Raw genomic sequence first — 23,943 nt, 5'->3', positions numbered from 1 at the left:
TAAATAATTATACATGATGATCTTAACAATAGCATAATTTCACTTTGACTAAAAAAAAATTATATAGGTCTATTCTCTATAATCATCATAATCATTACTAACAATCATATAAATATGCTCCACTGATGTCCTCAACTAGTCAAATCAAATTTAATTAAATTCCTCCTGATAATCTACAATTGTACAATTCAGTCAAGAATTTGCATCTCAATATGAAATGAATTATACATTTCAGACATAAAATGTAATGGTGCAACTCATTAACCATGACTGATACTCGTCATTGCATTTTAATGAGTCATTGTTACTGTATATTAATTCTTCAATTTTATCATTGCACCATTGTACATTTTTATCCTAAATTGTAATTCATCTGAGTACTAATTCAGTTACTAGAGCTGTCAATCTCCATATTCTACACAATAGTGAAAGGCATGTGCAGACTTATATTATAAATACAATATAATCTAATATCCATTTAATACTGAAATTAATTGTAATTTCATACTATTTTAGTAATTCAGACCTGTTTAATATAAGCCACTGTAAATTCTGATATACTTCCTTCATAAGGAGCACAAATTAAATTATGAACATTATTTAAATTTATATCGTAAACAGAATCTACAAGCTTACTGCAAAACTCTATATGTGGATTATTCAGACGTATTATTCATTCCAAGCCCCTTCGAGCATCCCATGTAAACAAATTTGGCGAAAGGAAAACACACTACGTAAACCTGATAAAAAAAACTGCTAACTTTCCTGTAACCAGAAAAAATGATAATTGTACAATTCTTTTCACTTAGGGTTACTCATATGATGCATTTGAATATAATTTTATATATGATCTAACCTCATATACAAGTGATTCTTTCTATTAGCGTAAGCTAGTTAGCGATATTTTGTCCGCCTTTGTTATTTCTTCAGTTTCAAATAAGATTAACGAATAACTAGATACCTCATACAGTATTGAATTTGGTCGCAAATATCTAAAGGGCATTTGCAGTTATAGTAGAAATGCGAACCGCAATACACATTTAGACCATACTGAATTATTAGATAATAAAAGAATGTATAAAAACGATGACTTAGTTGAAAAATATTAATTGTTCCATCTATGAAACACAAACTCTGCAGCAGATAGGAGGAAAAAAATGCCCGATAGTGGATTACAAATATACCACCGATAGAAACGAATATTGTCAACTTCGTCGTCGACTTAGAATTAATCCAAGAGAACATAGATAAGAAACTCCGAAAATTAAGAACAGTTAAATTCACGGTACTATACTAAATACACTTATGGTGTGGGTCACCATGATTACGCGTGTATAAAAAAAAGTCAAGGTTAAGTGGTGTTTGTTACAAACAACCAACGCAAGCAAATTACTCCTCTAACTGACCATAGGTCAGGCCTGCGGCGTCTGTCCGGGTATACAGAATTGCCACGTCTAAGTTACTACGTAGGACATACTTATATGGTATATACAGAATTACATTGTGGACATGGATTACATTTAGAGCATCTACATCCTAAGGTGTTACAGGAAAAGGTATGGCTGAATACGGATAGAATATATGTATAGGTAGTTAGGTATACATAGTTGTATATCATATCCATATCGACATATGATGTGGCACGATGTATTGGCGCAGCCTCTGTTGATTGCTGCGGTGGTTAAGTAGAAATATGGCGGATAGCGGATTTCAGAGAGCGGTGATAACGTTCAATCATTCTGTTAGCTTGAGGGTGATAACTAGTAGTTCCATATGATGGGAACCAACGATTGACGAAACTTTAGAGAAAATTTTGCTCTCGAACTGGGAGCCCCCTATCTGTGATGACGTACATGTAGTGGGGCTCTGAAACGACATATCCATCCGTTAGTGAAAGCAGTCGCAGTAGTATCAAAGATAGGGACTGTGTAGTGGCGGTACTCCAACCAACGCCGACCGCATCCGAAATTACACCCTTCCATACAGACCGAGGCAGGACTGACGTCACCAACGCGAGCGGAGGTTCGCGTAATCACCAGGGATCGCAATTGGCTCATAACCAAAGGGAAAGCGGCCAATCAAAAGACTAGTCAGAAAACAGGACCTGAATGTGATTCAGTACCAGGATTTAAAAGACGGCCTCTTACAACGGAGTGCAGAACATGCCCCACTAACAACTACGACCATCAGAAGGTTCAGAATGCCGCCGTCAAGTTCATCACGGGTTTGTGATGGAGCGACTTCAGAACCACTGAGTCCCTACACCGAGTTTCCAACATCCGTCAACTCAGCCAACACAAACACAAACTTCACATGAGACACATAAAAAGACTGCGCGCCAAACACAAACCCATAACACAACACATCACACCTAGATCACACCGTACAGACAGCTGCGCCTCTCCCACGTGCGGTGTATACGAGAAATCGTGTGTAGCCGCACATATCAATAATGTAACCCTTCACCAGCTTTGGTGGTAGTAACAATAATAATGATAATAATAGTGATAATAATAATGATAATAATAATAATAGTAATAATAATAATAATAATAATAATAGTGATAATAATGTATCTCGCCCATTAATTGTCAGGCTGTGAGTACGCAGGCGTAGAATACACGCACAAGCATATCGCAAACAAAAACACGACTACATGCACAAACATCAACATAAATTTTTTCTTCTACTGAAATTATTTTCATTTCTAACTTTCCTACTACATCTTATTTCAGTTTCCCTACCACTAAAATTATTTTCAATTTCTCTACCTTTCCCTACGACTAAGCCTCTTACTCGTTTTCTAGCTTTATTGGATGAGGAAGAAGAATAAATATCCCTACGTAACCTCATTGTTACACATATTGATCCCAGCCTCCAACCCCAAGTCTCCTGCCCACTCCTCCAAAAGCCACGACACCACGAAATGAATACCCCTAATCGCCCGGTGGCAGTAGCCCTCTTTTATACACAACTATCTTTTTGTTTTCATACAGACATCTCTTCCCCTACAACTACCGATCCCGCGCGAGTGAGCGGTCTGTCCTAGGTAGTCCATAGAACAACAACAACTCAGCAGAGGTCAGACGTCGCTCTTCGCTCCAGTTCTCTCAACAGCGCCCGTCAATCTTCGCCGGCCAGTCGCGGCGGAGATTTTTCTCCTTTGCTTCTGACCGGTCTGGCACAAGCCTGACCTCTTTGTTGACGCTGGCAAGCGGGCTTACACCTAAGACAAATACACACGTTTCCCAAACCATGTAATTATCTGCTTTCAGAGTTGTGCTTGGAAAAAAAGAGATACACACACACACACACTCGCTGGTACAGCAGAGGTTGGTCTTCATCTTTCACTCGAGCTCTCTCAGCCAACGTGCATAATTTTTCGCCGGCCGGTCGTGGGGGAGGAGATTTTTCGATGACCTTTAGTCTCCTGTCCCGCCGACCGGTCAGGCCAACGCCTGGCCTTTTCGCCAACGCCCATACTTCTTCGCCGGCCAATCGTGGGGGAGGAGGTGCTGGACCTCTCCTGTCGACCGGCACGCACACGCCTGGCCTCTTCGCTAACGCTGGCGCGCGGGTTTACACTTCTGACAAATACACACGTTTCCCGAGTCACACAATTCTCTGCTTTCAGATTTGTGTTTGGAAGAAAAGAGATGAGCCAACACTCGTTCACCTGCCCCCCCCCCTCGCACTGCCATTGGATCCACTCTCTTGACTACACTTCGGATATCGCCATTGCCTCATCTGAGGTTAATCAGGAACGCTCAAGCCTCACCTGGGATTAATCAGGAACGCTCAAGCCTCACCTGGAGTTAATAAGGAAAGCTCAAGCCTCACCTGGGGTTAATCAGGAACGCGTTACCTAGTTTGGGGTTAATCAGCAACGCCACACGCGGAAAGGGAACTCTACTCACTTCCCGTAACTTACATACACACACATCTCACGATCATAACCACGCCCCCACGCACAAACATCTACACGTACTTTTTCTTCGACTAAAATTTGCTTCCCTTCTAACTTTCTCTTATACTACATCTTCTCATTTCAGTTTACACCAACTAAAGATTTTTCCGTTTTTCAAACTTTCTCTACTACTACGCCTCCTACCGTTTTCTCAACTTTTGGTGATTTTAGTCGCAGGCGTCGGCGCCGCCGTCCAAGTTACCTGCCTGTTTCTCCCGAGACACCACCATCAACCGCCCCTTAGCTAATCGCCCATGCAAAAAAAAAAAAAAAAAAACATTATTGGTAATAGCCCTCTTTTGTATCCTCTTCATAAGGCGGCTTCATAAAGAAAGTCACTATGTTTCCTTTTCTTTATTGGTTCACAATTTCTTCTATGGTTCTACACTAAGTCAATCACCTCCTGGTTCTATATTACAATTGCACTCTATTATTCCTTGGTACGTATCATCGGACCGACTCCTCCTCCGAGCTCTGTGCATTCCCTTAAGAAGGCCGGAAACTAGCTTATGAGGTCCCACGCTCGTATAAACTTAAGAGTTTATGCGAGCGAGATTTAGTTCGTCACTTCTTATTATATTTTATATTTACATTATATAATTTAGTCTAACAGCTAGACTATATATATATCCAGGGGAGGTTCGTCAGTATACGTAATAATGTGTTTATTACTGTGTGGTTACTTGTGTGATCGCGTGTGTTCGTGTGTGCGTGTTCGGCAGTGGTGGTCGAAGCTGCTTAGGTCAGCGAGATGGACAGGATGTCTTTGGCGCCTTATTGTCGGCCGGCTGGTGTTTGGTGGTAGTCTGGTGAGTGTGTGAGGGAGTGAGTGGGTTATATGACTGGGCGATACTACTCGTCATGTATATGAGGCGTATACACTTTTATATACTACTATCTTTTAATTTTCTTACAAACATTCTTCCCCTCATACACAAACCGATCCCGCGTGAGCGGGTGGTCTGTCCTAGGTAGTCCATAGTCCAGAACAGCTTCTTCACCACCAACAGTAATAAGTCGTCTAGCTCCAAGACCTTTCTCCTATCATCGGATCGAGGATCTAAAAGCTCCAAGGCCTTCTCTCTCTCCTAACACCGGATCGAGAACCTCCGGCTCCAGACCTCAGGCTCGCTGCATTCTTGCCTGATTGTCACGTATGCAATGTTCACGTGTTTTCTTTCTTTCTCGTGGTGGTCGAAAGTTGTCTGCAAGCACGCAGTTTTCACCACCCCCCTTATCGGTCAGTTGTGTAGACCAGTTGACACGCCCAGGTCAACAAGGTAAGATTAGCGGCTGTCTTTTGTTGCCCCCGCCCTTAGGTCAAGTATGCCGCATTGGGGCGCAAATTTGCTAAGTTGTATATATATATATATATATATATATATATATATATATATATATATATATATATATATATATATATTACCTTTTTTTTTTTTTTAATGTAACCAGTTTTACTGCAACTTGTATCTCTGTTACCCTATGTCAGTACGCTGCGATGTACTCGAATTTTTGTATTATATTTTTAATTGTATTTAAATTGTATACGTATGGTAACATTTTTAATCGCCGGCAGACTGGCTGGACATGTGCGTCGCGCATGTCGAGTTGCCGGTTAATTATCTTATTGTCCTTTTCACTTTTTTGTGTTAGTATTAAGGTTTTTATTATTATTATTATGTGCATAATATTCTTGTGCGTGTCATTTAAGATTGTGTAAGTGGGTTAGGCTGTTTGCTATCATTTAGAGTGGTATAGGAAAAAAAAATCCTTTTTGCAGTACCCTTCGGCCTTTGGCTCCAGTGACCCATCGGGTCAATTGGCGAGCCCCTAAGAGAGGCGTCACACCTTTCTCTGGCTTCTTCCTTGATCTCGTTTCGAGTCGAGACCCAGCCGTTCTGTCTCCTTGTCGGAGACTTTTTCTTATAAGGTATGTAGTGGTTTTTATAGGAAATACATCCTATGTCTGATGCGGGTTTTTTATTAGATTTGTAGGTCACCTTTTTGGGATTTTGAATGTTGGTGTGTCAAATAGGCTTTTACCAAAATTTCGTTCCCGTGCGTGATTATGACCTTTGTTTTCTCCCGCCGAGTTTATCCACATTACACGTAATCTAAGTGTTGGTAGGGTTATTATCTCACGTGATTTTCTTGTCTTCTAATTTTAAGTTATATCAAAATTAGATGCTTAAATTGTGATAATATTTCTGTTAAAAAAGTGCCTTCGTTGTTATTGTTTTGTTGTGTAAATAAATTTTTAAAACGAAACTACTCTTTCGTTCCTGGAAATCAAAATGAAAATAAATAAAATAGAATTTCGATTATTTTCTCCTCAAATTTTGTAACACTGATTCAACCAATAAAGAGAAAGATTAGGACCACTGTGTTTATTTCTTTCCTTGGTCTTCACACTACAACTGCTTCAGTCCATCGAGTCGCTCGGTCAATGCAAGTCAGTAAGTATTTGTATGGAAGAGAGTAAGGATAATAAGGAAGGGTTGCGGGTCCAACAATATTTATGTGGACTGACTGTGGTAAATTGAGATTAATTGTCTTATTATTAGTTTTATATACATGTAGATGGTGTTAAAGAATTGTATACTGGTGCTGTAGATTCCTCATATATGTGATTCTCATATGTTTTATACTTTGTAATAGGTTTAGATCCTATACAGCACCTTTTAGTCGTGTGTATCTAATTGAATCCTATGTAGACATCTTTTGTTTATGTCAAGTCATTGATACGAAGACGTTCTAGACGTCGCTTGTTTGTTTACATCCGCTTGCTAATAAACTCAAGAAAGCAAGACCCCGTTTTTCAACTTTCCTCACCGACACACTGCTACAGTGGCGACGAGGATGGGATAAAACATATGACACCAGCCCCTTATAACCCATCATCTAATGGTTTAGCCGAGAGAGCTGTAAAAACTTTCAAGGAAGGATTAAGTAAATTTAAGGAAGGTGATATCAGAACCAGAATTTGTAGATTTTTGTATAACTACAGACGTTCAATTCATTGTTCCACAGGTAAAGCTCCAGCTGAGCTAATGTTTAACAGAAACTTCAGAGGTATAATTGAGAAAATTAAACCACAAAATAAGAAGGAAAAGGTTTTGGAAAAAGAGTGTAAGTTTGAAAAGTCTGAATATAAGATTGATGATGCTGTTTTTGTAAAGAATTATGGCAAAGGTCATTCATGGTTGGAAGGGAAAGTAATTGAAGTTCTAGGTGTGAGAAACTACAAAGTGATGTTAAGAGATTTTGGGAACATTGTTTGGAAAAGACATTCTGATCAACTTATGCCTAGATATACACCAACTGTTCCCAGTAATGACACTGTACGTAAGGATAACTCGGGTAGCAGTAAACCTTTTGTGCCTATGTATTCTTCAGGTCAAGGACACTGTCCGGATAGTTCAGAAGTAATGGATAAGGCTGATGAAAATTCCTCTGTAAATGTTGATGATGATGATAATGCTGTGAATGTACCAAGTCCACAACCAGTTAGAAGATCTAGCAGAGTTGTGAAACCACCTGGTGTTAAAGAATTGTATACTGGTGCTGTAGATTCCTCATATATGTGATTCTCATATGTTTTATACTTTGTAATAGGTTTAAATCCTATACAGCACCTTTTAGTCGTGTGTATCTAATTGAATCCTATGTAGACATCTTTTGTTTATGTCAAGTCATTGATACGAAGACGTTCTAGACGTCGCTTGTTTGTTTACATCCGCTTGCTAATAAACTCAAGAAAGCAAGACCCCGTTTTTCAACTTTCCTCACCGACACACTGCTACACTGACTGGAAATGGTCGGTAGCAGTTATAGGTTAAACAGGTGATGTGGTGTGGCGAGTAGTCTTGGCTTGTTGACATGGAGGGCATTCTTTGACAAAGTTCTTTACATCTTTGTCAATGCAAGACCAGAAATACCGTTGTTTTACCAAAGTAGATGTGGATTGAATTCCAAGATGGGAAAGGTTATGCAAGGAAGAGATTACGTTACTCCGTAAGGATAAGGGGACAAAAGATCGTGGAGTCTTAATCGAAGTATCACACCAAAAGATCAAAGTGATACGGCTCATGTCGGTCGTGATAAACAATCGGCTACAACATCGTTATCGCCGCAAATGTACCCGGCTGAGGACACGTACTCTGAAATAACAAAGTTGTCATTGTTGTTTGTCAGATTAAGCAAGTGACTTGAAGTGAAAAGCTCCAACTAAAGGTTTGTTTTCAAGAAATAAGGTAACTGTATGGCCATGAATGAGTGACTTGAAATGTAAAACGGCTAGATAAGCACCCAGCAGTTCTCGGTCGTAGATAGAATATGTACGTTGTTTATCCGAGAGTTCTTTGAGTAAAAAGCTCAGGCGTGTTGGTTCGCCATCTATGACCTAATAGAGGGCGGCACCAACGGCTAGATTTGAACTGTCAGTCACGAGTTGATAGTCTGTCAATGTGAGTAAGGGATAGGGTACAATAGGACAGTCCAGTAAGGCCTGCTTGTTAAAGGAGTCCTTTGTTGCGTTTGTCCAAGCGAGACACTTTGAAGACTGATACTGTCTGAGAAGTAAGGTCATAAGCTACAGGATCAAAGTTAGGGATCATTGATCTAAAGAAATTCAACATGCCCATAAAACGGCGCAAATTCGGTGTAGTCTGTGGCAAAGGAAGTCTGAAATAGCTGCAACATGCTCACTAGGAGGCTTATTCCCTTTTGAGCTAAGTTCATAACCAAGAAAAGTAAGTTTTGTTATCCAAAAGAGAAAGGACAGTTTGAACATCATTGATATGCTCCTCAAGAGTCTCACTAGCAACCAAGATGTCGTCTAGGTACGTAAAGGTGTTGTTTACATAGGCAAGAATGGTTTCTAAGAAGCGCTGAAAGGTAGAACATAGATAGAAATCCAAAGAGCCCAAATGGTGTGCATACCTCAGTTTTAGGTATATCTGCATGATATGCACGTTGTAAGTCCATCTTTGAAAAGACAGTCTTATCCTTAAGTGACATTGTGAGAGAGCGCAAGTGCGGTGTAGGATATTCGCCATTGACAGTTATGTTATTTGCCTTCCCCGTCATTGCTCTCATAACTGTGGTTCTTGCCTTCAGTCTCTCCTTGAGATAGGCTAGTTCCTTCTGAAAGGTGAGCCTCCCATCAATTCAGACCCCCAGGTACTGAAACTGGTGGACCCAGTCCAGCCTAAGGTCCTGGATGGTGAGGTGCTCCCCTTCTTTCCAGAGTCCTAGTGCCATGGCCTTCGATTTTGTAGGAGAGATCTTTTACCCTAACCTGCAACATTCTGTCGCCACAGCGCTTAAGCAACGCTGGGCCCTGCTGAAGCACCGCCGTTTCCCAGTAATTATGAGCGCAATATCATCTGCATAGCAGATGACCTTGCACCCATGTGGTAGAGGTAGTTCCAGAATGTTGGAGACGAGCACATTGGAGTGCCATTCTCCAGCATTCTGGCCTCTGATATGTGACCCTGAAATCGTACTTTCGCTGACCGGTGACTGAGATAGTCATCAATACAAGAAAGCAGCTTGCCTTTTACGCCCTTGCGAGCAAGGGTGTCTAATATCACAAGTGGACTGGCCAACTCGAACGCCTTTTCCAAACCCAAAAAGACCACGATGGACGGTGTGCCACTGACAGAATTGAGGAGTGTTGCTATACTGTTTGCTGTGCCAGTGCCCTTGCAATAAGCATGTATATGCTCATGCATTGGGCCCAATTTCCACAACAGCCTGTTTAGCACCATCCTCTCCTCTGTCTTCCCCATGCAGCTTGTCAGGCTGATGGGGCGATAAGCACCAGGTTCCTTTGGCTTTGGAATTGGCGTTATGATTGCCGTCTTCCAGGCTGTTGGTAGCTTGCCAGTCCTCCAAGACGCGTTTATCACCCTTAGAAGTGCCTCATTGCCCGCTGGCCCAAGATGGGTCGGCATGGAATAGGTGACGAGGTCCTCTCTAGTTGCCGTGTCTGAGCTGGTTTTGTGTGTGATCCGTAGCTCCTGAAGCGTAAAGGTAGCGTCAGTATCATCCGACCGACTCATCATGTCCTCAACACTATGACACCTCACTCCTTGGAGGTCCTGCAGTGTGTCTTGAACACACTGCGGGAGTGAGGTGCTGCTGGAGCGAGAGACAAACTCCTGCACCAGCCGCTGCGCCTCAGCACCAGGGGCATGATGAGTGTGTCGCGGTTGAGTCCTGCCAGTAGCTTTACGGAGCTTGGACCACAGCTCTGCTAGGGAGGTGTGAGCGCTAAAGCCCTCACATCATTCAAGAAATTTAGCTCTTCTGGCATCTGCAGCTATGACGTGAGCGTCATGAACTGCAGCGCGCAAGTTGGCCAAATTGGTCTGAGTTCGGCGCCGTCGGAAAACACGCCTAAGCATGTTCACCCGATGGTTGGCCTCTCTCACCTCGGGGGTATAGTACCAATTGTTCTTATGTTCCCTGGGGGACTGGCGAGTCTTTGGGTTGGCTCTGTTGGCAACCACCTGAAGGGCTGCAGAAAAGTCAGCTTCTAACGTTTCCACGTCCTGTGGTGGACCGTAGGACGCTGCCCATTCTTCAACAGATTTCTCAAAGACTGGCTAGTTTGCCAAAGCTGTCTTCCACCTAGGAACAGGTAATACAGCTGGTATGGGTGGTGCATCCCGTATGTGCACAGAGACACCGAAGTGATCGCTAGTGACAATAGGATGCACCTCCCAGGTTACCCTAGGGAGGAGAGTGGCCGTCGCCAAGGTCAGATCAAGTCGTCCACCTTGCACGTGCGTCGGATTACCATCATTCAACAACGCAATGTCAGGGCATTCGTCTAATACGTAACTTAAGTGGCGCCCAGCGACATTGGACCCTTGGGGCGACATCAAGATATTATGATGGGCGTTGAAGTCCCCTCCTATGATGAGGAGCCTGTCCGCAGCAAGAGCACACACTTCTCCAAGGTCCAGTTCCGCTCTGTGGCCCCTGTATATGTTATAGATGGTATACGTTTCGTGTGCCCGATGGAGTCGAACCGCAAGAACTTCTACACCATCTCCACATGATACAGGGTCCACGATCTCACTGCAGGGGATGGATGATTTGACTAAGATCATGCACCCCCTAGTAGTGGGTAAGCGAGGGAGGGAGAAGATGCGATATCCCGGAAATCGCACCTCATCGCTCACCAATGTCTCCTGGAGAAGTATGATATCGTAATCATGCTCTTGCGCAAGCGCAAGGAGATACGAGCTTTTGCTGCGGAACCCGTTTATGTTCCACTGTAGCAACCTTAAGTGACTATTGAACAGGGCGACTGTCTTCCCTGTCAGTTTCCATTACGGTCTCATCTTGTCCTCCCCGGTCAGACGACAAGATGGGTTGCGACTTTGTAACAGTGGGAGCATTTCCCTCCTCATCAGAAGAGGAGTCTTCAAGCCTGAGTGCAAAATGACGTTGGGGCTTAGCAGAAGACACTTTCCTAGTCTTTGAAGATGTGGGTGTAGCTTTCCCATTGGTAAAGGTGGGTGTGGCGGGCTTGGGGGAAGTGGAAGGGGAGGAGGTTGAGGAAGAGGAAGAGGTAGTGGAAAAGGCGGGGGAGGAGGCAGGAGAGGAGGAGGTAGAGGGGGAGGGATTCCTCTCCTTCCGCCTAGGGTTCCTCTTCTCTTTTAGGAGTTTGAGCACGTTCTTGACGGCCCTATCCACCATGACTAGCATCTTCTCTGGGTCGCTTTCCCCTAGGGTAGTAGCGACTGCAGAGACGACACCAGTCACAATCAGGTCGATATCATCCTCCCTAAGGGGGATGACATCAGACGGATATTGAGGTGGAGGGGACCGTCGGTCCTGTGCTCGTGGGGTTGATACTGGTGGCGTGGGCTTGGCTTTAGGTTTGAGGGTGGGATTGGAGGCAGGCGTGGATTTGGAGGTGGGCGCGGGTTTGGAGGCGGGCACAGGTTTGGAGGTGGGCTTGGCTTTTTTGGGAGCTGGTTGTGTTTTCGTGTTTGACTGTGTGGGAGCTGGTTTCAGTGATGGAAATTGCTCCTGATTGTTCAGATCAGGAGCACTATGTGTAGGTGGTTGTGGTGCTGTAGTAGGAGAGTGTTTCCAGCTGCCCCATACAAATGTTCCTGGGGGGCAGGTATGAAGTCCTGTTGCTTCTCTGTCCTCTCCTTACAGGCAATGGCCTGAACTTTACGCACTGCGCAAGAGGTATTCCAGGCGTGGTGCTTCTTTCCACAATTGGGGCACTTGGCAACAGTCTCAGTGCCAGCCTTGAACTTGTTGAGACAAGTCTCAGTGGCATGAGGCATGCTGCAAATGCCGCACTTGGGTTGCTTCGCAGAGCACCTCGCCTGGTGATGACCATAGCGCTGACACCTGAAGCAACGAAGAGGATCAGGGATGTACGTTCGTACATCATACCTGCCATACCATCCAGGTCTATTTTATCAAAGGGGTCGCCTTTGATCGTAATAAGGACCTGGCGTGTCGGCGTCTTGTCCCATTCTCGTGGCCGCGATTACCTGACTGTGGTCCTCGATGGCCTCAGTCATGTAGGTGGTCGGGTAATCGTGTACCACGAGTCTATGCTTCCTGTCCTCTGGGTTTAAACGCTCCAGGTTCACTGGCTTGCCACCGAGCGACTTGATCCCGTCCAGCTCCTCGACGAGTTCATAAGCGCTTGGTAACAGTAGCACGTTACCATCGCCGAGGGGCCGGAGGGACAGAGCTTGCCACGGAGGGGGCATTCTCAAGAGCTCTCACCACCTCAAAAGCTGTGTCATATCCCGCCGAGGGTACGACCTTGAAGGTGGGGAGCTTGCCACCTTTTCCACTAACAGGGGCCATCACTACAGCAGCTTCATCATCCGATGGAGGCGCTGAACCTGGAGAGTATCGACGCCTTTTCGACACGCCAGTCGCAGAGTCAGTAGCCGCCATGGCGGCACTGATAACGAGAAAAGGCTAAGGTAAACGCAACGGTAATTTGTGAAAAAAACCCTCGTAAATCTAAGGGGGCGGGGGACCGCGGGCGTTAGCTAACGCGTTGGTGCTATGTCGAAACCTGTCTACCTTGCAAGCAGTCAAACGAACACGAGGCCCGAGTGCACCTAGAGCGTGCGAGACCGGGCTTTTCTTCTTGACGGGGTTCCCCCCTCTCCCGCCGTAAAGGCAATTTCAACAAACCACAAAAGGGGTATGCCGATCGTGCAGGGAGAGTTATCTGGGGACATAATCCTGCCAGAGCGAGATTCTACAAAGAAGGGGGAATTGCCTCGGGTAGCAGTACTTTCGTGAAGGTGGGCGGTAGCACGACAATCAGAGCTAGTGACTAGGGTAATTGCGGCTAATCGAGACGTAAAAGACGTGGTGTAGGAACGCAGCGGGGTATCCTTTCCATCCAGAATCTATCTTATCTCTGTGAACATACTGTGTGTGTGAAATTGGGAATTAAATTCCCACGGGTTTTTAGGGTGAGCCCGTTTGGAGGGTGATTTTTAGATTATGAGTGTGTGTGGGTTTAACCACACACACACATACATTCACAAGATGTGCATACGTATGTGATATACGCATGCACATCTCGGTGAATGCACCCTTTCTAATATGATCGATGTTCGATGTATGCAGTGGATATGTGTGTATAGGGTTGCCTCCTTTTGCAAAGTAAAATAAGGGACACCTCTACCGTCTACCAGGGACGTTCCGGGCTCGTGGCGCGTGCTTGCGTTCCGGTGGCCAGGGAGAAACCCGGTTGTTTATAAAGGCCCAAACTCTTGAAAAATGCATAGATTACTTAGCCTCTGGAGTAACTTAGTAGTCAGGAAAGGAGTAGTCAAGAAAACAATTAGTCATGTTTAAAGTTCTTTATTACCAATGAACATTGTTATATAAGGCTGGATACACAAGTCAATAGTATTCCCTCTTTTTTACTTATTCTTCTTCCAAGTGTACTTCTTATTGCTCCTTGCAGCACTGAGTAACTCTTTGTCTTTCAAAACACTGCTGTGAAATTCTGAACAGGACTGCTCAAAGTTGAGAGTGATCATGAGCTCACTCCTTATGAGTTCCACAGAGCACCTGTTCCTGCTTTCACTCCACTTGTTGGCCATCGTGGAGAAGATCCTTTCAACATATCCAGTGGATGCTGGGATGCTCAGTATGTGGCTTATAATAGACAACATGCTAGGAAGGTCAGCTCCTTGTAAAACAGACATCCACCTGGCAGCCACATCTTTGGTCTTCCATTCAGCATCTTCTCTGAACTTCTTCAGAATATTGAATGTGGTGCATTCATCATAGAGTTCATCCATGTTGATTTTATTGATGAGGTTGATCTTACTAGCCACCTTCTCGATGCCATTGAAAGTCAAGGTGTTATGGTCCAAAGAGAGAGGTTGCAGTGAGAACAGCCAGTTGTCCTCTGAGAAGTTGAACCATTTGACAACATATGAGATTGCTGTGTTTAGAAATGCAGTGAAATCTGTCCTTACCATGTTTACATCTTGTGGAGGGAGGTGCTGCAGCTTCACCTTAGTTAAGTAGCCATAAAACTGGTCATCTCTTCTCTGTGTGAGTTTTTGCTTGAAGTTATCCATGATGGAATATAATTCCACACAGGTGGTTGCATTACTCTCCAGCTTCTTTACAACCTCCTTAAAGAGGGATAGGATATTACTACAAAATAGGAGGTACACCTCCACTATGTCTCCATCTTCTTCATTTGCATCTTCAGACACTTTACTGAGCTTCAACAAAGCTCGAAGTTGTTTTGGACAGTCATCCCCCAGGCTGATGAAGTAAGATTTCAGTGCAGACCAAGTTTGTATCAGTCGGTGGATGGCTGGATTAAGAGAGCCACCTGGTAGTTACATGTCGTAGCATTTCTTGGAATTCCACATCACAAAAGTCACAAAAATCTTTGAGGTATTCCCTTCGTTTGGCTGATATGGAGAAGTGGCCATATACCTTCAGCACAACATTCTCAACATCTACAGAGAGCTTGTCAAGGGCGTGCTTCACTGTGTTGTGCACCATGTGGGCATGGCAGTTTCCTTGCAGCAGATCTTTATGCTTCATTTTCAGATTGGTGAAAACTGAGTTGTGAATACCAAAGTTAACATTAATGTTGTCTGCACTAGATGCTGTTACTTGGTCCAATGACAAACCAAATTTATCAAGGGATTGTTCCAGGAGAGCTACAATCCCGGCAGCTGACTCATCTGAATTCTCAATGAAATCAAGCATTTTGTTTGTGACTCCATACTCTGGACTGAAGTATTGGACGGCAAAGGGAAACATCTTCCGGTTTCCTTTATTTGAGGCATCCGTCTGTATGGAGAATGGGAGGGGTGATGTTAGGGTCTTGAGGACATCACCCACTGCCTTTGGAGCTAGGACATCTTTCACCAGGGCCTCTGCCTTTGTTCTCCCCAAAGTCATTTTCTTCAGTATTTTGGAATCAGGTAGTATCTTTTTATTTAGCTTGTGAGCACAGTCAGCACTGTTGTAGCTAAGATTATGCTTTACTGTGTGGTATACCTGTGTTATTTCAGCTGCAGTAACCTAGAGGGGAGGAGAGAGATGACAAATTGTTAATGAAATTGAATAGTATCCTATGACTTTTCATTATGGTTTAGTTATTAATGATAAAATTTTGTACTGATTAATCAATAGAATTAAAATTGTACCCATATAAAGAACAGCTCATTCAGAAATATGATTTAAAACTATGTAATAAATCCTAATATGCATAAGTACATAGGTAACCCAGGTATGAGTAAGATAGATACATTAATAGATAAACAAAGTGTTCAGACTACACTGTAGACTACAATGTAATCTGATCACTCTTTTCATCAATGTATCTGTATCTATTTATTTATCAATCTATTTATTTGTAATCTATTATATTTATCAATCTATCCTATACTGACTATGCAGGTAAATAGAAATAGCCTACGTAGGCTCGTAGCCTAGGCTAATAGCCCTATTCTGACTCGACATCTTGTAAAACCACAGATAAGTAAGAACATAACATGTGCATATCTCACATACCGAATCAATCTCTGCCTGAGATGTTTCAGTCATGAAGAATTGTGACACTACACTTTGGGTCTTCTGTGATCTTGCATTTCGGGAATGTTGTTCTCCTGATGCATGCTGTTTGATGTCAGAAAGTCCACCATGCGATACCGAGAACGTGCGCCTACATGCTTTGCAGTTCGCTTTATACAATTCTCCACTTACGCTGTTAAGCCACGGGTATGCCTCTTCCCATTCATGTCTGTACTTTTGGAGGCGTTTTCCCTTTTTATGAGGTGGTGGACTCGTCTTCACCGCTGGGGTATCATAATCTGCAGGCGACGACATTTGCGTGGTGTTGACAGTTCAGTGGCTCAGTGAGCACTGAGCACTGAGGGAGCGAGGCAGGCGCCACTGAGGGGGTTGCCAGAAATTTTCAGAAAAAGTAGCGGAAAAAGGTATAAAAAGTAGCGGATTTCCATCAAAAGTTGCCCAAAATAAATGGTTCAACACAAGAGAGGCACAATTTACAACAGGCAGAGAGGTGCAGTGGGCACTCGGGAAAATACGGAACAAACCGCGTCCTGTATTGAGTCAGTACGGGACGCAACATTTTATTCTCCAATAAGGGACGATTCCGTATTCTACGGAACAGGTGGCAACCACACGTGATGGCATGCATCCTTCCTTGCCGCCACTATCGCCACCTGCAGTAGAAGAGCAAACTGCAAACCTCCAGCACACAGTGATGGTCTGCATCATTTACTGCGTGATCCTACCCCTATGGACACAGATGTTATGGATAAAGTTATGTGGACTATTGTCGAAAACTCATCCCGCCAAAGACATCCAAAGCTAACAAACTCTAATGGATATTCATATAACGTAAAGCGGAAAAAAAAGGATCGGTTGACTGGCAGTGTTGCAAGCGGCATCGAAGTGCAGTAATGTTTCGTGCAACAAAAAAGCAAGTCGGAGACAGCATCATACCTGGCGCCGCTGAACACTGTCATCCCGCCGAACCCAACACAACTATAGTGCATCAAATCCGAGCTGCTGTGATGAAAGAGGCATGCAACAATATCTTCAGACCAGCAGGGGAGATTGCATCAATGGCGATGAGGAAACATTGAGACACATCAAAACCTTACCAAAGTCTTTCGAAGCCTGCACATCTTGCACGTACTGCCAATCGGCACCGACAAAAACGCCCTCCTGATCCAACAGATTTGTATTTTACACTTGACATTGATTTTATTGGCCAGGACTTTCTACAAAGTGACATTCATGTGCGCGACAATCGTCACCTCAATTAGACATCCTTTTGAAATGTCGACACTGGTTTATAGATTCAACAATCAAAGTGGTGCAAAAGCCGTTTTAACAACTTTTTTCCATTCACGGGTTTGTAAAATCTGGAAACTGTTAAACAGGTCCCTCTTCTATTCTGTCTTATGTCTTCCCGTAAAAAAAGACTATAAGCATGTGCTGCAAAGTATTGTGGATTTAGCAGATACTGTTGCTGTGGAGCGTGTCACTGTCGACTATAAGCATGCGGTATGGCGAGCCATAAAGATGTTTCCCACAGTGACCATTCACGGCTGCCGATTTCACTGGGCTCAGGCAGTGTGGCGACTAGTGCAGGCCCATGGCTTGCAAATTGCTTATCGCCAAGACTGTGGTACACACAGGTTCATCAGAAAGTTGCTTGCTCTTCCATACCTGCCATGCAGCATTTGACGCGCTAATTTCAAGCACAGCCCTTACCCCTAACTTAAATACTCTTGTTGCGTACATTCACAACCAGTGGATCACAGCCACTATCTTCCCCCCGGCTAGCTGGAGTGATTACAAGCGAAATGTAAGGACAAACAATGATGTGGAAGGGTGGCACCAAGATCTATATAGATCTTGGGTGGCACAACCGCCTCAACAGTCATGCGGGAAAGAGACAATTACCATTCTATCTCCTAACTACCCTTGTAAAAGAAGAATCAGAAAATATTGATAGGACACTTAAGTTAGTGTCTGACAGGAAAATAGAGCGGGTCCAGAGAAAATCATATAGCCCATTTACATAATTGCTGGGATGGGTATACTAATGATCTGTCGCCAAAGCAGCTGTTTGCCGACTGTTCCTATTTTGTACCGTTTTAATCTTTTCATCCTATTTTGTCTCCTTTTATGTTGTCTGTTTATTTAGAGGTTTTCATGACGAATGATACAGATTAAAGAATATAAAACTATTATTACTACATCCTGTGTCTAATAATTTTATTTCATGACGAAAATGCAATGAAGTATTATCTATATACATAATTATCTTTATTGCATCCAATGCGTAATATTGAATTTTAATTGCTAGTTCTTTCAAACTTTGAAAAAATTAGTTGGGGCGCAACAACTCAATATTGAGCAGTTGGGGCACATGAACTACCGATGAAGTAGATTCGCCCAAATTTCTGGGGCGAATGGACTTGGGGCGCAACAACTCAACATTGAGCAGTTAGGACGCATGAACTACCGATGACCCACCGATTCGCCCAAATTTCTGGGGCGAATGGACCTGGGGCGCATCGTCACTGGGGCGGATGGACTGTAAACCGTATTTTACAGTCGAAATATATGGACTGACCGTTTCCTGTTTTTTTTTTGTTTTTTGTTTTCTGTCCCGACTGTGGTTTCAGTTGTGATTTACAAATGTGCTACTACATTTTTCACCAGTAATACACACACACACACATTATATATATATATATATATATATATATATATATAAATATATATATATACATATATATATATATATATATGTATGTATGTGTGTGTGTGTTTCTCTAAAGCGAAATGTAGTAACATTAGTAAATCACACGGAAAACTCAGTCGGAGGAAAAGAAAACTTGGGAGAACGTTTAATTTCTATATTTTGGTTTGGCTACCGGCTGTTGCATTCTTCAGGAAAGTACAAGATAGTCGAAGTGGTAAGGCATATATACTCCTTTGACATAAGAAAGGGAATGTAACAGGAACATAGCTTACATGACGGGGCAGACGATCTCACTCAAGGAAAAGTCGCGGGGTTGGGAGGGTTGGGAGGTTGGGAGGGGAGTCAGGAGAGTGATAATTACTCACCAAGTGACTCACCGCTAATCGTGAGATAATGTCCGGAGCAGTGGCGGATCCAGGATAAAAAAAAATTGGGGGGGGGGGGCTAACCTGAATTCCTTCCTCTGAGTAGTCTGATGTATACTTAACTTAATAATGTTTTTCAGATTTTCTGTATTTTAGACATATATAATAGAATGTGTATTCGTTTTATATTGTTACACGCTTGTGCTAGTCAGTGATAAGGCACTGGCACGCGTTTACTCTCGCATAGAGAGAAATTATTGCAGGATCCGTGTGTAGTGTTAGTGCACATGGACTCATGGAAGTAATAAAAAATAAAAGTAGCTTTAAAAATCAGAAATACAAACAAAAACGTGTATGAACTTCTGAACCTGTTAATAAAAGTATCTAAATTACATTAATAACACACAGCATTGTTCATGGGATCTCACACAAACATCAACCTCCTGGTTGTTTTTTTTTTGGGGGGGGCAAATACATTGATTACACTGTCTATTTCAATATTGATTTCATTGTGAACGCCGAGTAGCGCCAGGCCGTTGAGGCGATCTTGACCCATAGTATTCCTTAGGTAGGTCTTCAGTCGCTTCAGGGTTAAAAATGAACGCTCGGCCTCTGCGTTCGAGACTGGGAGCGTGATCAAAACTCGGAGGAGCTTGGCCAGGTTCGGATACATTCGGGTCTGGGCGTGGGCAAGGGAATCTCCAATGGATTCGAACTTCATTGTTGTTGAATACCAGCGCTCTGCTTCCGTCTTCACGAGGCTCAAGGTCTCGATATCAGCCTCATAAACCTTTGCCGCTTCCAGTACAGCAGCAACATCTCCGTCAGCGCTGCTGAGCAGATTCTTGATCTTGAAGCCAACAGAAATAGTATCATTCCCGAACCGGGTCTGCAGCTCAGTCAATACATGGTCGAGGAATGGGACATATACAGATCTTCGGTAATACTTCTCAGCTGTCTGGAAGGGTAAATTCGCTCGCTGCGTTTGGCGCTTGCAAACTCGAGGTACAGGAATGGTGTCGTGTGATGAACCGATCTCCTGGAGGAGCCCCTCTGCCTTCTTGAAGATGTCCTGGAAGCTGGTCAGTGCACCTTCCCGGGTCTTGTTTAGATGCGTCACCACATCACCAATCGTAGCGTACGCTGAGACTAGATCGACCATAGGGGACTGCAGGGCTCGGCTCGGCTCCACAGTGTGAGCTAGCACAGACTCAGCGACGGCGAGACCAATCAGAAAACGCGGCTCTCGGATTGCTATTAGTAGTAGTCCCACCGTCGTGTCCGAGTTGCTCTCGTTCTCCAGAAAGACGGCAATAACTAGCAGGAATTCCATAAACACAATGACTGAGTCGTGTCGCTAAACCCATCTAGTAGTGCAGAGGTTGACCAGCTTCTTCCGCTTCGTGGACGTGTGGTCTTTTACGAATTCAGTATCCTCCGTTCTTCAAAACTGAATATTTGAGCCACAGGTATGTTGAGCACCAGGCAGGTTGGAACCGCCTCTTTTGACCGCCTTCGTAGCTGAATGGAAGAGCCTCGATAACTGGGACTTTCTAGTGGATGATGACCACCTTCTCTGCATCTGTTCCCTTCTTCCCCACGAAATCAGCAATGTCAAGTCGAGGCTCTTGAGAAGCTGCCACTGCAACTGTGCCGTCTTCACGTGACGAGTGGGGGACCTCGGCAGTCTTGGCTTCCTCTGGAACACTTGCCTCTGTGGTGGCATTATCCATCTGCACACATTCAGGTCGTCGCTTGACAAATGCAGTGATCTTGGCGGGTTCCCCTGCTCGCTTCATTTCACTGGACCTGCCAGCCTGGCAGGGGCAAAAAACAAATATCTGACACAGGCTTATTTTCATAGAAGAATTCAGCCACAAACATAATCTCAAGTAAGGTCTCTGGTAAAAATTATAGAAGGAAATGGAAGAACATTGTGGAGAACTGCTAGATTAGATTAAATATAATTTGGGAAAATACATGGTAATCTCGATATCAAGTTAAAGTAATAATTTTCTTGTATAGAAAGGTGTTCCACTATTCAATTTCCCTTTTTGGTTATTAAAAAATTGCAAGAGATATTATAAACGAATAAGTAATAGTTTACCTGCATTATACTTGTCACCACAATGATTTCGCCAATTTTTTGATAATTACATTTAATGAAGAAATTACTAAATTAATGACTAAAATAACATCAAGAAGAAAGATACCAATCAAACCTTGGATAACAAATAACTTATTGAAATGCATCAATTTAAAAAATAAACTTTATAAAAAATACATAAGTGCAACTCTGAACTTAATAAACACAATTTTATCAGATATCGTAATGTTCTCAACTCATCAATTAAATCGGCTCGCAAAGAATACTATCTCAAAAAACTTGAAGAAAATTCATCGGTTCCGAAGAAACTCTAGTCAATACTTCTTGAAGTAATTAATAAAAAGAGAAGTAATAATACTCCCAATTTGTTTATTCACAATAACAGGCAGGTAACTGACAACCATGAGATCGCTGACATGTTTAATAACTTTTTTCTGTTCAATTGGTAGTTTATTGGCTGATAAGCTGCCAAATGACCCAGGAAACCCACTTCAATATAGAACTCCAGTCTCATCACAATTTAGTCTAATAAAACCATCAACTCACGATATTTTGCGTGTTATAAATAATCTTAGAAATAAGTCCAATGGCTATGATTGCCTTAATACAAAGATCCTTAAACTTGCTGCTCCCAAAATTATTCATTTACTCATGCATTTAATCACTTTGTGCTTTCAACAGAGTTGCTTTCCTAATGTCCTAAAAATTGCTGTAGTACACCCGATCCATATAGATCAAAGACTATATAGGAAAGACGGGAAAGCTCACGGAGAGCCGCATCGTCCACATACATTTTAGTGTGCGGCTCTCTCACTAGATGGCGTTTACGTCAATCACCAGTTTTAATTAAAACTGCATCGTCTGTTTGTTTACAATTAAGCGGGACATTCAATCATGGAGTGTGGGCGGAACTATCACCCATGTGTAGTGTGCTAAAAGAAAAAAATGCCTTTCCCCATCTAATACTTCAAGTTTTCCCTAAAGATAGAGAAAGGTAAGAGATTCAACATACACAATACATGGAAACTTTAACAGAAAATGGAGGAATAAAATAAAACATAGTTAAAATCTTCTTTATGTTTATGCCAGACTCAGTGCTGTGTCACTTAGCTTGGAAATGAAAATTATAGATGAATACCTTACAAATATCTAGAAATATGAATTGATCATGTCAAATTCATACCATATCTTTATGGCAGTCCCAGGCAGGCACAGCAACTTTGATATAGTTATGTCATGTTCTTAGCTTATGTGGTAAAGTTATAAACTTTTACCTTAATTTTAAATAAATGGCCAAATACACAGCAAAAAAAAAAGTTGAATCGCATGTATGTTTCTTCTTTTTTTTTTTTTTTTGGTAGGTTGTGACTGCTTCTTTGGTAGTTTTAAAATTTAACGGTTTTTGTTGAATGATTTCTCTGTATTATGCTTGTTCTTTTACGGTCTCACTAAACGTCGACCAACGCCGACCAAACCCAAATAATGACGGCTTTTTGCTCAAATGTATAATTTTTATATAGAAATTAGCATGTGGTTGCATTATTTGACCAATTTTCTTTTTAAATGTGTGATTTTCATGTAATTTGACCAAAGAGAAGTTACGAAGTCGACCAACGGCGACCAAACCCAAACAATGACGGTTTTTGCTCAAATGCTTAATTTTATATAAAAATTAGCATATGGTTACATTATTTGACCTATTTTCTTTAAAATGTGGGATTTTCATGCAATTTGATCAAAGAAAATCTACGTTTTATCCTCTGCAAAATTACCAACCACAGCTACGAATGCCGTCCGACTCACTAATAGCCGACCAACGCCGAACAAGGACGGTTTATACTCAAATGCACGATTTTTTATATATAAAAAAAACTAGCATATGGTTGTATTATTTTACTTAATTTTCTTTAAAATGTGTGATTTCCATGTAATTTGATCAAAGAGAAATTACGTTTTTATCCTCTGCAAAATTACCAACCGCAGCTACGAATGCCGTCCGACTCACTCAAAGCCGACCAAATCTCAAACAAGGACGGTTTTTGCTCAAGTGCATAATTTCATATAAAAAACTAGCATATGGTTGCATTATTTTACCTATTATCTCTAAATGTGTGATTTCCATGTAATTTGATCAAAGAAGTTACGCTTTTATCCTCTGCAAAATTATTTTATGTATGATTGCAAATCTTGTTTGTTTGATTTTGTGACTTATTTCTTACATGTTCATTCTTTTATTTTTGTCTATGTTTTTTACAATGTAGTACCTGTCTTGCTACATATGTATATATTTTTGTTTGTTTGCTTTTGGGATTTTCCTTTGTTCTGTTAACATTTTTGCTTTATTTTTGCTTAATATGCATGTTATGTCTGCTTCTTTGTTTATTTTTGTTTCATATTATTGTTTTTGATTACTGATTTTCCAATGTTTTGTTTGGTATTTAATATCTGATTGCATGTTTTGGTTGCCTGATGTATGGTTCATTTTTGAAGTTGAATAATGTTATTTCTTTTAGTTTGTTTGGTATATGTTCTTTACAAGACAGTATTGCTTTGTTGCAAATAAAAGAATCTCATGTATACCAAACTTTTACTATCCTTGTTTGTATAATTTGTGTACAGACACTTGAATAAGTATACAAAGCTCAAACATAAGCACAAGCACAAACAAGAAAAATATGATATTACAGAAATAATAAAATAAATA

At 42.2% G+C, this 23,943-nt stretch overlaps 1 protein-coding gene across 1 annotated transcript in view; it reads right to left on the bottom strand.

The window, feature by feature from the left end:
• The window catches only part of LOC143021245 (histone-lysine N-methyltransferase eggless-like), a 99,201-nt gene extending 98,434 nt beyond the window's left edge, over positions 1–767 (bottom strand). Inside the window, exon 1 of the mRNA XM_076178641.1 lies at positions 637–767. The gene's annotated coding sequence lies outside the window, so the exon portion shown is untranslated. The remainder of the gene's footprint in view (positions 1–636) is intronic.
• Between the last annotated feature and the right edge of the window lie 23,176 nt (positions 768–23,943).

Source organism: Oratosquilla oratoria, chromosome 41 (assembly GCF_046742065.1).
Source record: "Oratosquilla oratoria isolate Oo_2021 chromosome 41, ASM4674206v1, whole genome shotgun sequence".
NCBI classification, from domain to species: domain Eukaryota; kingdom Metazoa; phylum Arthropoda; class Malacostraca; order Stomatopoda; family Squillidae; genus Oratosquilla; species Oratosquilla oratoria.
The sequence above is the reverse complement of the archived record's forward strand: the minus strand, read 5'-3'. Positions and strand labels throughout refer to the sequence as shown.